Genomic DNA, 13,056 nt, shown 5'->3' with positions numbered 1-13,056 from the left:
TGCATGGATTTCCGCTTCCGAGGTGCATGACCTTACATTTCTTAGCATTGAAGCCTAGCTGCCAGGCTGAGGACCAATTTTCCAATGTAAGCAGGTCCTGCGCCATATAATTCTGTAGTCACATTTACAGTGACCTAACTGGAATATTGCTCAATGCTATAAAGCAAATCCAAAATTCAGCAGTCCTGTTATAAACAGCCGTGTTAGGATTAAAGTCGGAATCCCATATGGTAACAGGCCAGCAAAGTTTCTGTGGGCAGAGCAAAACTGGAGAACACTCTGATGGACAGACATACCTATGTCAGCCTGACATTGTGCTGTTCAAGGCCTACCCCCCGCTTTAGCCAAATGCCCTTGTGAGATGCACAGAAGCAGCTCTGACCCCTGGTGGTCAGTATAAGTACACAGGATGGTGGTCTGATGAGATTACAGAGCATTCTCATTATCCATGTGCTCAATATTCACAAATCCACTTGTTTGCTTAAAATAAGTTTAATCCATTTCCACTAGTCACAGGTATTTTCACTTATTTATGGCCATGCAGTGTGTGTTCCCATGTGGAAGAAAATAGTCACAGAACTGTGCAGGAATATTGTTACAGCAAAAGATTTTTTTTTTTTTAAAAAAATAGTATATAAAATACATTTATAAAATGCAGAATATAAATAAGATGTTCTTTACAAGGGTGCATGAAATGATGATTTTATGGTGATGGGCAGCAAAAATGCATGAGAAGCAGGGGTCACACAGGAAACTAACCCCCCTTTTCCCAAGACCAATGATTCGTATTTTCAGAGTTTTCTAGGAGCCTAGCCCCAGTAAATGGCGAGAATGCACTGTAGTTGGTTGGGATGAATTAGAAACCAGACAGGCTATCTCTGAGAAGGGGACCCTGCAAAGGAATACACTTCCCCCTCTGTATTCACAAATTCCGTATCTATGGCTTCACAGTTTTTAATTAAAAAATTTACTTTCATTTTTTGGGCTATTTTAAGCTCTGCAAGCCCCCCCTTAACCCTTACCTGGTGGTCTAGCGGGTTTTCAGGCTGAAGCGATCTTCCCACGCTCCTGCCCCATACAGATCACTCACAGGAAATGGCTCGAGACTCTGGGAGCTCAAGGCAGCCATTTCCTGTGAGCGATCTGCACGGGGCAAGAGCGTGGGAAGATCGCTCCTGCCTGAAAACCCGCTAGACCATCAGGTAAGACTTAAGGGGGGGGGCTTACAGGGCTTAAAATAGCAGGGGGAAGTGGGGGTTAGGGGCAGTATTCACGGGGTTTCCATATTCGCGGGCCGGCTCTGCCCCTAACCCCTGCGAATACGGAGGGGGAAGTGTACATATATCTGTCAATCAGAAGACAACAGATCAAACAAACCAAATAACAACAATTTATTTCTATACAATACTATTAAGTTCTATGCTGTTTAGAAAACAGAATTTTTAAAAATGCACATATACAGCTGAATGTAATACATTAATTTCCTAAGAATCTTGTAAACAAATACATTTTCAATTGTCTCCTAAAATGCTGATACGAGGTCGCTAGAAATCAGAACTTTATCCCATATTGCAGCTTGAAATGACAGGAGACATTGATATTTTTTATATTGACAACCTTCAGGGATTCTAGAAAAGGTTGGATAAGTTCCTACTGGAACAGAACCTATGCAGGTAAGGCTAGACTCAAATAGGGCATTGGTCTTGGCCTAAGGGCCACTGCATGAGCGGACCGCTGGGCACGATGGACCACTAGTCTGACCCAGCAGCGGCAAATCTTATGTTCTTTGACTGAAGCAAAAGTAAATACAGGAATGTGTTAGAAACTAAACTAAACTAAAGCTTAACTTTATATACTTGGTCGTCAACCTAAGGAAGTCGACTCGGTTTACAATTAGATAAAAACTAAAGAAAGTAATAACAAAAGTTTCAAAGAGATTAGTTTTCAAAATGTTTGGCAAAAAGAAAATTTTTTAGAAATTTACGGAAAAATTGAAAAAACTGGGACTCCTCAGAATTAAGGGGAGTTCATTCCATAGTTGAGAAAGTTTAAAAGCCAAAGATTGACTGAAGATCTTAACTCCTTTAATTCCTTTTCTAGAAGGAAGGTAGAGTTTGAATTGTTGGATGCCTCTTGCAAAGGAAAATTTGTAAACGTTACATAAGGGAATGAGGGGAATAAAAATGCCATGTAAATTTTTGAGAGATGCAGGCACATTTAAATTGAATTCCAAGATAAACTGGGAGCCAATGAAGACTCTCGCCCTTTCTTTGACTCTCTTTTGGACCCCCCCCGCCCCCTCAGATGTAAGCTCTCTTTTCTCAGTACTCCCCCCCAAATTCACAGGGTTTACGTTCCAGGAACCCCTGCGAATTTCGAAAAACCGCAAATACGGTTTTTAGTCACGGGAGAGAGGTGAGGGCAGCCAGAACGCCAGCGAGTGAAGGAAATCACTTACTGTATGCTCCAACCGCCTCTTCCTGTACTGAAGTCGGGCCTCACCAATCAGGAGCTGCTTTGACACGCAGCTCCTGATTGGTAAGGCCCGACTTTAGTACAGGGGTGGGAAATTTCATGGTGACACCAGAAAATATTTCTTCACCGAAAGGGTGGTTGATCGCTGGAATAATCTTCCACAACAGGTAATTGAGGCCAGCAGCGTGCCAGATTTTAAGAAAAGATGGGATTGGCATGCGAGATCTCTTCATGGAGGAAGTTAGGGGGTGGGCCATTAGTGTGGGCAGACTAGATGGGCCGTGGCCCTTTTCTGCCGTCATGTTCTATGTTTCTAATAGTTTATTTTAGGGTTTAATTACCATGTCAAAGTACCTGTTTTTATTAAATGTAAAAAGACATTTTGTTTTACTCCGTGTTAGCTGGGGATTTAAGTTGAACTGATGTGTTCTGTGCATGCATGTTCCAGAGCCCATGACTGATGAGACAGGGCAGAAATCAAGACCGATTATATTAAACAAGATAAGATGAATGAACTTGCATTAAAAGCAACAAAACATAAGCTCTGAGTCATGAACAACCAGGGCCATATGAACTTTTTGGACTATGGTCAAAGTGTATTTCACGGCAAGATGATCTTCAAGAAAATAATTAATGATTTACTAAAAACACAAAAGCTTTCTGAGTGTTTATATCTCTGTTCTAATCATTTATGGTTAACGAAGTAGTATAAACCAAAAAAAGTACTAAAGGTACATACTACTGTAAAGCACAATAAACCAAACTCCAGTATAACTGGTATGTATGCACGAATAATCAGAAAAATCCATTTGAATACATTGAATAAATTTAAGGATGTGTGGAGACCATTATTAAAAGTATTATAATGAATAATTTACACTTTTCCCAATTTTAATACTCATGTGGATTTGGGGTGGGGAGGGGGATTCTTGGTTTTCCACTAATAATATATTTATGAATGACATAAGATTATTTTCATTTGGTATATTTTAGTTGTATATGAATTTGGGAGGGGGGTGGGGGTAAAATCTTCTTGTTGTATGATATTGTAGATTTTCAAGTGATGTTGTACTATAATTGTTTGATATTTACTGTACACTTGATGTAAGTTATAAAATAAATAAAGAAATTAAAAAAAAAAGAATACACCACCCTGAAAGAAAGCAGCAGCCTAAAGAATCTGATCCAATAACAGCCACACATGGTTTTTCTTTTGATTTTTTTATTAATTGTACACAGCGTCCAGATATCTCGCTCCCAGATTCAGTATCCTGCAACAAAGATGAAAGAAAACAGAAGTCAAACGACAGGCATTAAAGTATGTGTTAGAAATCTGATTCATTGTTTTTTCAGAGTAATTCAACAATGAACTAAAATAGTTATACGTTATAGACCATCTCAAAACATCTCTTTCCAGGGATAAATCTCTCCCAAAATTAACCCCCTCTTCTACAAAACTGCGCTAACAGTTTCTAGCACGGGGAGCCGCGCTGAATGGCCCGCGCTGCTCCCGACACTCAAAGGAACTCAATGAGCATCTTGAGTAGCACAGCTCTCTGTGCTAAAAACCACTAGCGCGGTTTCGTAGAACAGGGGGGTAAGTTTTATTGCCTTTTCTTTCAATTTGTCTAAATTTCTTGAACTATGTTAGTCACCTAAACTGGCACCAAATTCTAGTTTAATTTGCACAGTGTGAAAAAATACACTTCCCCCTCCCCATTCGCAGTTTCCACATTTTCGCAATTTTTTTTTTTTTTATGGGGGGACCCTATTTTACCACATTCCCACCTCTTTCCAGCCTTCCTCCTGGCATCCCCTGGTGGTCTAGCAAGCTTTCGGGGAAGGAGCGCCTGCCCCGTGAAGATTGGCAATAGGAAATGGCTGCCGTGAGCTCCCGTTGTAGTCTCGAGAGACTACGGGAATTCACTGCAGTCATTTCCTATTGGCGATCTGCACGGGGCAGGAGCGTAGGAAGATCGCTCCTGCCCCGAAAGCCTGCTAGACCACCAGGTAAGGGTGGGATGCCAGGGGGAAGGCGGGGGTGGGTCAGAGCCGGACGAGAAGATATTCACGGTTTTTCTCAATTCGCGATCCGGCTCTGCCCCTATCCTCCGTGAATACCAAGGGAGAAGTGTAAACTCTTTTGCTTTCAAGTTGCTGATCATGTTTAATGGAATGGCCTCTTGCTTTAAAGTTCGAACGAAGTTGTATTTAACCTTTCCTCTTCCTAAACATCCCTAACCAGTTTAGCCTTTGTTCACAAGGTCGGATGTTGCTACACCCCTTAATTCTAGCTCTGCTGTATCCTTTTTGAGGTAGAGTGAATAATCTGTACACGATACTAAAAGACGCGGTTGGAACAGAAGATGAAGAAGCAGAATATTTTCTGTTTTGTTCTCCATTTCTTTACAAATCTTCTACATTCTATTTTGATTTTTTTTGGTAGCTGTATCACAATGGGCCAACAATTTTAACATTATTACCCACAATGACTCCAAGATCTTATTCTTGGGCAGCGACTCCTAATTAAAAACGCAGTATATTATAAATGTCACCTGCTATTTAGATGAGGGGTCTCCTAATGCAGCAAACCTCTTTCTACAAATCTTTACAATGCTATGCTTTTATACCGTATTTTCACGCAAATAACACGCACCCGTATAAAACGCGCACACGTGTATAGCGCGCAGAAATCACGATGATAAGCACAAAAACTTTGATATAACGCGCTCACGATTATACCGCGCATGCTGCCCGACTCTCCGTTCACCCCCCTGACTTCCGTGCACTGCCCCGCCTCTCCGTGCGCTGTCCCGACTCTCCGTTCACCCCCCCCCTGACTTCCGTGCACTGCCCCGACTTTCCGTGCGCTGTCCCGACTCTCCGTTCACCCCCCCCTGACTTCCGTGCACTGCCCTGACTTTCCGTGCGCTGTCCCGACTCTCCGTTCACCCCCCCTGACTTCCGTGCACTGTCCCCCCTTGAAGGTCTGTCCCCATCCTGAAAGCCTGATGCCCCCCCCCCGACGTCCGATACATCCCTCCCCCCGAAGGACCGCCGATTCCCCAACAATATCGGGCCAGGAGGGAGCCCAAATCCTCCTGGCCACGGCGACCCCCTAACCCCACCCCGCACTACATTACGGGCAGGAGGGATCCCAGGCCCTCCTGCCCTCGACGCAACCCCCCCTCCCCCCAACGACCGCCCCCCCAGCCGACCCGCGACCACCCTGGCGACCCCCACGACCCCCCTTCCCCGTACCTTTGGTAGTTGGGCCAGAAGGGAGCCCAAACCCTCCTGGCCACGGCGACCCCCTAACCCCACCCCGCACTACATTACGGGCAGGAGGGATCCCAGGCCCTCCTGCCCTCGACGCAAACCCCCCTCCCCCCCAACGACCGCCCCCCCCAAGAACCTCCGACCGCCCCCCCAGCCGACCCGCGACCCCCCTGGCGACCCCCACGACCCCCCCACCCCCCTTCCCCGTACCTTTGGTAGTTGGCCGGACAGACGGGAGCCAAACCCGCCTGTCCGGCAGGCAGCCAACGAAGGAATGAGGCCGGATTGGCCCATCCATCCTAAAGCTCCGCCTACTGGTGGGGCCTAAGGCGCGTGGGCCAATCAGAATAGGCCCTGGAGCCTTAGGTCCCACCTGGGGGCGCGGCCTGAGGCACATGGTCGGGTTGGGCCCATGTGCCTCAGGCCGCGCCCCCAGGTGGGACCTAAGGCTCCAGGGCCTATTCTGATTGGCCCACGCGCCTTAGGCCCCACCAGTAGGCGGAGCTTTAGGATGGATGGGCCAATCCGGCCTCATTCCTTCGTTGGCTGCCTGCCGGACAGGCGGGTTTGGCTCCCGTCTGTCCGGCCAACTACCAAAGGTACGGGGAAGGGGGGTGGGGGGGTCGTGGGGGTCGCCAGGGGGATCGCGGGTCGGCTGGGGGGCGGTCGGAGGTTCTTGGGGGGGGACGGTCGTTGGGGGGGAGGGGGGTTTGCGTCGAGGGCAGGAGGGCCTGGGATCCCTCCTGCCCGTAATGTAGTGCGGGGTGGGGTTAGGGGGTCGCCGTGGCCAGGAGGGTTTGGGCTCCCTTCTGGCCCGATATTGTCGGGAAGTCAGCGGTCCTTCGGGGTGGGGGTGCGAGTGGTCCTGCCGGGGGGGGGGGATGTATCGGACGTCGGGGAGTCGGCGGGGGCAAGAGGGCTTGGGCTCCCTCTTGCTCCGATCGTGGATGCGGGTGCGGGTGGGAGCGCGTGCGAGCGGTCGTTCGGGGTGGGGGTGCGAGTGGTCCTGCCGGGGGGGGGGGGGATGTATCGGACGTCGGGGAGTCGGCCGGGCAAGAGGGCTTGGGCTCCCTCTTGCTCCGATCGTGGATGCGGGTGCGGGTGGGAGCGCGTGCGAGTGGTCGTTCGGGGTGGGGGTGCGAGTGGTCCTGCTGGGAGGGTGAATCGGGCGTCGGGCGGGGTGGGAACTATGTTTTAAAACTTTTGTATACCGCGCTCACGCATATAGCGCGCGAGGGGTATGCGCGGTAGGTAAAAACGCGTATAACGCGCGCGTTATATGCGTGAAAATACGGTAATCACTCTGAATAATTCTGCAAGGATTGAATGAAATGTAATGCCTCTTCCATCATAAGTTTAATTTAAATGAAGATAATGTAATGAATTTTTTTTTTAACTTTTCTACAGTGGCAACACATTTCTGCAAACATTGCAAAAGTTTCTGAAAGCCATCATAAAAAAACAGCATATCTTGTCATTTCAACCAGTTGCTCACAGTTCCAGCTGATGTAGTATATCTAGATTTTCAGAAAGTTTTTGATAAAATTCCTCTTGAGAGGCTCCTGAGAAAATTAAAGATAGGTGGCCAAGTTCAGTTGTGGATTAGGAAATGGTTATCAAGTAGAAAACAAAGGGTAGGGTTAAATGGTCATTCTTCTCAATGGAGGGGAGTAAACAGTGGAATGCCTCAGGGGTCTGTACTGGGACCGATGCTATTTAACTTATTTATAAATGATTTGTAAATTGGGATGACGAGCGAGGTGATTAAATTTGCAGATGACACTAAACTTTTCAAAGTTGTTAAAACGCATGCGGCTTGTGAAAAATTGCAGGCAGACCTAAGGAAATTGGAAAACTGGGCATCCAAATGGCAGATGAAATTTAATGTGGACAAATGCAAAGTGATGCCCATTGGGAAGAATAACCTGAATCAGTTTCTGGATGCTAGGGGTCCACCTTGAGGGTTAGCGCCCAAGAAAAGGATCTGGGTGTCATCGTAAACAATATGATAAAACCTTCCACCCAATGTGTGGCGGCGGCCAAAAAAGCAAACAGGATGCTAGGAATAATTTAAAAAGGGATGGTTAACAAGACTAAGAATGTTATAATGCTTCTGTATCATCGCTCCATGGTGCGACCTCATCTGGAGTATTACGTTCAAGAAAGATATAGCGGCACTAGAAAAGGTTCAAAGAACTGCAATCAAGATGATAAAGGGGATGGAACTCCTTTCGTATGAGGAAATGCTAAAAAGGTTAGGGCTTTTCAGCTTGGAAAAGAGATGGCTGAGGGGAGATATGACTTCAATCATATCTCCCCTCAGCCATCTCTTTTCCAAAATCCTGAGTGGAGTAGAACAGGTACAAGTGGATCAATTTTTCACGCTGTCAAAAATTACAAAGACTAGGGGAGCTCTGGCTAGAGTTACAGGGAAATAATTTTAAAACCAAAAGGAGGAAATATTTTTTCATTCAAAGAATAGTTAAGCTCTGGAATGCATTGCCAGATGTTGTAGTAAGAGTGAATAGCGTAGCTGGTTTAAAGAAGAGTTTGAACAATTTCCTGGAGGAAAAGTCTAGAGTCTGTTATTGAGAAAGTCTTGGGAGAAGTCACTGCTTGCCCTGGATCAGAAGCATGGAATGTTGCTACTCTTTGGGTTTTGGCCAGGTACTAGTGACCTGGATTGGCCACCGTGAGAACGGGCTACTGGGCTTGATGGACCTTTGGTCTGACCCAGTAAGGCTATTCTTATGTTCCAACGTGTGCCAAGCATAAGACAATCAAGCCATTGTGACATCACTGCTAAGGTTGGCTCTGAGGCTCTGTGGAATGAGGCATTATGACATCACAATCTCAGCTCTGGAATGTTGCTGTCATTGGGGTTCCGGAATCTTGCTCTTCTTTGAGATGCTGGAATGTTGCTACTCTTTGGGTTTTGGCCAGGTACTAGTGACCTGGATGGCCACCGTGAGAACGGGCTTCTGGGTTTGATCAACCATTGGTCTGACCCAGTAAGGCTATTCTTATGTTCTTATCTAACTTGCTGATAGTTGTTTGCATCCCTGTTTTCCTCATTAGGGGCCATTTCCCTTGGTCCCATTTCACCATTAAACCTATAATCATTTGGCCTTTTTTAAATCCCTTTCTTTTAGGATCATTTCAAGATGCTACAAAAATGTTACAAAAACTAAAAGCAAGAGACATGCCATTATACAAAACACTTACTTTATTAAAACTGTTCAGTAAATTTTTATTTTGATGTTTCTATCTGCAAAAAGCCTGTTGGCTAAAATTAAGGGGCAAAGCAAACCTATAAGGGAACAAAAAATTGAAGAACATTCTGCTTCAAGAGATGCCCAGGAGGAATAATCACTGCTTTGGGGTTTATGGGAGGATTATGTACCTACCATTTTAATCTTCTTTCTAGGAGATAGAACGTCAATCTTGAACCAATGGGTTTATGCACCTTCATCCGCAGGGTGTGTGTAGAAAGCCTCATTTGTATTTTTCTGGTCCGCCTCCCTTCTCCCTGGGCTGTCCTCTATTCCTCAGTTTGTATCAAAGCAGGTGGTCAGCCCTGGAGAAAAAACATAAGAGGGAGAGGCATGGGGACTCTCCTCGAAAAACAAGTCTGCTCATAACACAACAAACAACATTAACAATGATGAACACTTTATAACCCATAATTAGGCAGAATACAGGCTATTTACTTGAGTGCAACCTGCATTAACACTTACATGGTTCTATCAGATACCCCTCGTTTTCTCGAGATAGGTAAGCCTCTCTTATCTTGCTACAGGCCAATGGAAGCAGCTAACTCTGGTGCTACAAACAAGTCCGAGGCAGAAAGACAAGACTAGAAGTCATCTGACAGGGTGGGCTTCAAAACCGACATTCCTATCTCCTAGAAAGAAGATTAAGAAGGTAGGTATATAATTTTCCCTTCTAGTTCAATAGGAACTTGTTGAACCAGTGGCAGTCCCTGGAACCTAGGGTGGGACAGACGAGTCTGAGACAGAACTTAAGCTCCGAAAGCAGTATACAATTTTACCACTACATCCACCCTGTAAAATTTTGTAAAAGTATGGAGAGAACAACGTGGCCGCTCTACAAATCTCTTCCATGGACAATGCCTCGGACTCCATTCAAGAGAAAGCCACACTCCTAGTGGACTGGGCCTTCAGGGAAGTTGGAGGTATTGTACTGTTCCTGATATAAGCCGATGAAATGGCCCTTCGAAACCATCTAAATATGGTTGCCTTTGAAGTTGGCTGTCTCTGGCGGGTAGTGCCCATTAACACAAAAAAAATGATCTGACAGACAATGCAGCAATAATCTGCGCACATCTAGCAGTTTCATGATCTTGTCCATCTTCTTGGATCCTGGCAACTGGACCTCCTGGATGACATGAAAACTGGACAGTACAGAGTACTATTTCAGTCTCCGATATTCTGAGAAAAGGTTCCCTGCAGGGTAGAGCCTGCAGTTCCAATACCCATCGTGCATATGTGATAGCCACCAAAAATGCTGCTTTAAGAATGACATCCATTGTCAACGCCTTCTCCAGTGGCTCATATGGAGCTCTGGCTAGAGTTGCAGGACACGATTCAGATTCCATTCTAGAAAGGCATATTGGCGGATGCAGATATAACATAGAAACATAGAAATAGACGGCAGATAAGGGCCCACGGCCCATCCAGTCTGCCCACCTTAATGTCCCTCCCCTACCTTTGCCCTGTGAATAGATCCCATGTGCCGATCCCATTTTGCCTTAAAATCAGGCACGCTGCTGGCCTCAATCACCTGTAGTGGAAGACTATTCCAGCGATCAACCACTCTTTCAGTGAAAAAGAATTTCCTGGTGTCACCTCGTAGTTTCCCGCCCCTGATTTTCAACGGATGCCCTCTTGTTGTCGTGGGACCCTTGAAAAAGAAGATATCTTCCTCCGCCTCGATGCGGCCCGTAAGATACTTGAACGTCTCGATCATGTCTCCCCTCTCTCTGCGCTCCTCGAGCGAGTATAGCTGTAATTTGTCAAGCCGTTTTTCATATGGTAGATCCTTGAGTCCCGAGACCATCCGGGTGGCCATTCAACGCGCCCTTCAAAAGATTGGATACAACTGGATGAGAGGTCAATGTTCCTTTGTTGGTCCAAGGTCTGAAGCACAAGAGACCCATGATTTGTACTTTGAAGAAGCCCACTGCTAGGCCTTTACAAGACCTTCTTGAAGAAATGCTAGCACCACTGCAACTGGGGACGTAGCCAGGTCCTTTTTCTTTTGCACACACCAGCTAGACCGACAGCATTGTCTGCTTCTTGGACCTCAAGAGAGTGGCAATAACCATAGCCTCTGTGCACTAATGCTGCTTGCTCAAGAGCCATGCCTTACGACCAAAGCGTTTCAGATTTTCCAGGACAATAGGGCCCTATGTTAGCAATTCTATATGACAAGGTAGTCCGAGTCCCTGGTCCTGCTTTAAATGGACCAGATCCTAACACTACGGCCGTCTTGGCCAATCCAGCATCACCAGGACTACCGGTCCCTGATGATCCCTTATCCTTCGCAGACCCCTGCCTATCATAGGTCACAGAGGGAAGGCATACAGCTGTCCTCCCAAAGCCATGGCTTTACCAGAGCATCCAAGCCAACACTTCTGGGCTTGTATCTTCACCGGAGCTGCTTAACACTGCGAGGTGGTGTTAGGTTGTTTCTTGTTTTTTTTTTTTCTTTTTTGCCAGGAAGGGGAGGTAAAGGCGAGAGTTAGCTCCGCCCACCCCCCGCACGTCACCAGCAGCGCGACTTGGCTCCCCCTTTAAAGGAGAGCCGCGGAGAAAGAAGGCAACACTCACCGGAGCTGCTTAACACTGCGAGGTGGTGTTAGGTTGTTTCTTGTTTTTTTTTCTTTTTTGCCAGAAAGGGGAGGTAAAGGCGACTTCAGGCAGCGTGGGGTTGGCGAGAGTTAGCTCCGCCCACCCCCCGTGCGTCACCAGCAGCGCAACTCGGCTCCCTCTTTAAAGGAGGGGGGCCAACGGCGCGCAGCCGTTCGGCGCGCGGCGAAGGCGAGCGGCAAAGGCGCTCGCCTTAGCGAGAGCGCCTTTGCGAAGACGCCTTAAGAAAGAGCCGGGAAGCTAGGCCAATAAATTAATAATCCCAAATTGTAAGTCGTAATCTGTCATACACACACAGACGGTTGGCTGGTACGGAAGGAGGACAACTAATTGGCAAGAGGACTCACACAACTCACTGATATAGAGGACTCACACATAAAGCATAGGCAGCTCGGAGGAGGAACAGGTTATGAACACCCACGGAACCAAGAAGATAAGCTTTCCAGTCTTCTGCACCGGCTGCAGTATGTATGACTACCTCCCCTCAGGGACTACGGCATACATTTGCAGTCGGTACAGGGAGCTGGAAAGCCTGAAAAAGCAAGTCTGGTTGCTGGAAGGAACTGTGAAGGAACTAGAAGAACTTCTCATCAATAAAGAGGAAAAGCGCAAGCAAGAGTGGTTGCTTGTGGAGTCCAGCACCAGTGAAGTGATTGAAGAATTGGAGAGATACATCAAGGATGCCCACCAGCAGATTGTGGAGATCCCAGGGCTTGAGATCAGCAACCGAGCAACCCAGGAAGATGGAATAATAGATAAGGAAGGAAGCACCAATCCAATCGACGGGAAGGTAGAAACGGAGGCCGTATATGTTCACACACTCAGTAGAGATGATGGACCATCTGGAGATGAGCCACAGAAGAAGGTAGACAGGACTTACATCATGGATAAGGACTTAAGACCCTCGAGGAACCTCCAACTAAGGAAGATTGGGATCATAGTAGGGGATTCCATCATAAGAAATGTAGACAGCCACACTGCGGGAGGAAGAGAGGATAGATTGGTCACCTGCCTGCCCGGTGCAAGAGTGAAAGATGTGGCCAGCAGGATCACCAGCATCATAGACGGCGCAGGAGGAAACGACACTACCGTGCTTATTCACGTGGGCACCAACGATGTTAGCGGACGGAAATACGACAGGGAAGAAATGAAGGACCAGCTCCGTTCACTTGGAAGGAAACTGAAGGTTAGGGAGGTGAAGGTGGCTTTCTCGGAAATCCTGCCGGTACCAAGAGCGGATGTAATGAGACAGGATGAACTGAGAGCAGTAAACGCCTGGATGAGGAAATGGTGCGAAGAGGAGGGCTTCGACTTCGTGCGAAACTGGACAACGTTCTGGGGAAGAAACAGGTACTATAGAAAGGATGGCCTACACCTCACCAAACAGGGAGCGAAAGTCCTGGCTGAGAAC

General features: G+C 46.9%; 1 protein-coding gene across 2 annotated transcripts in view; it reads right to left on the bottom strand.

The window, feature by feature from the left end:
- Positions 1–3,677: 3,677 nt before the first annotated feature.
- The window catches only part of RPS3 (ribosomal protein S3), a 33,255-nt gene continuing 23,876 nt past the window's right edge, over positions 3,678–13,056 (bottom strand). Inside the window, exons 7-8 of one of the 2 annotated variants that reach the window (XR_004539873.1) lie at positions 9,162–9,331; positions 3,681–3,746 (exon numbers count right to left, since the gene is read on the bottom strand). The gene's annotated coding sequence lies outside the window, so the exon portion shown is untranslated. Of the gene's footprint in view, positions 3,747–9,161; positions 9,332–13,056 lie in introns of both variants that reach the window. The other variant, XM_033948679.1, reaches the window with a different exon arrangement.

Source organism: Geotrypetes seraphini, chromosome 6 (assembly GCF_902459505.1).
Source record: "Geotrypetes seraphini chromosome 6, aGeoSer1.1, whole genome shotgun sequence".
In the NCBI taxonomy this organism is placed as follows: Eukaryota; Metazoa; Chordata; class Amphibia; order Gymnophiona; family Dermophiidae; genus Geotrypetes; species Geotrypetes seraphini.
Note: the sequence above shows the minus strand (reverse complement) of the source record. Positions and strands in the feature narration are given on the sequence as shown.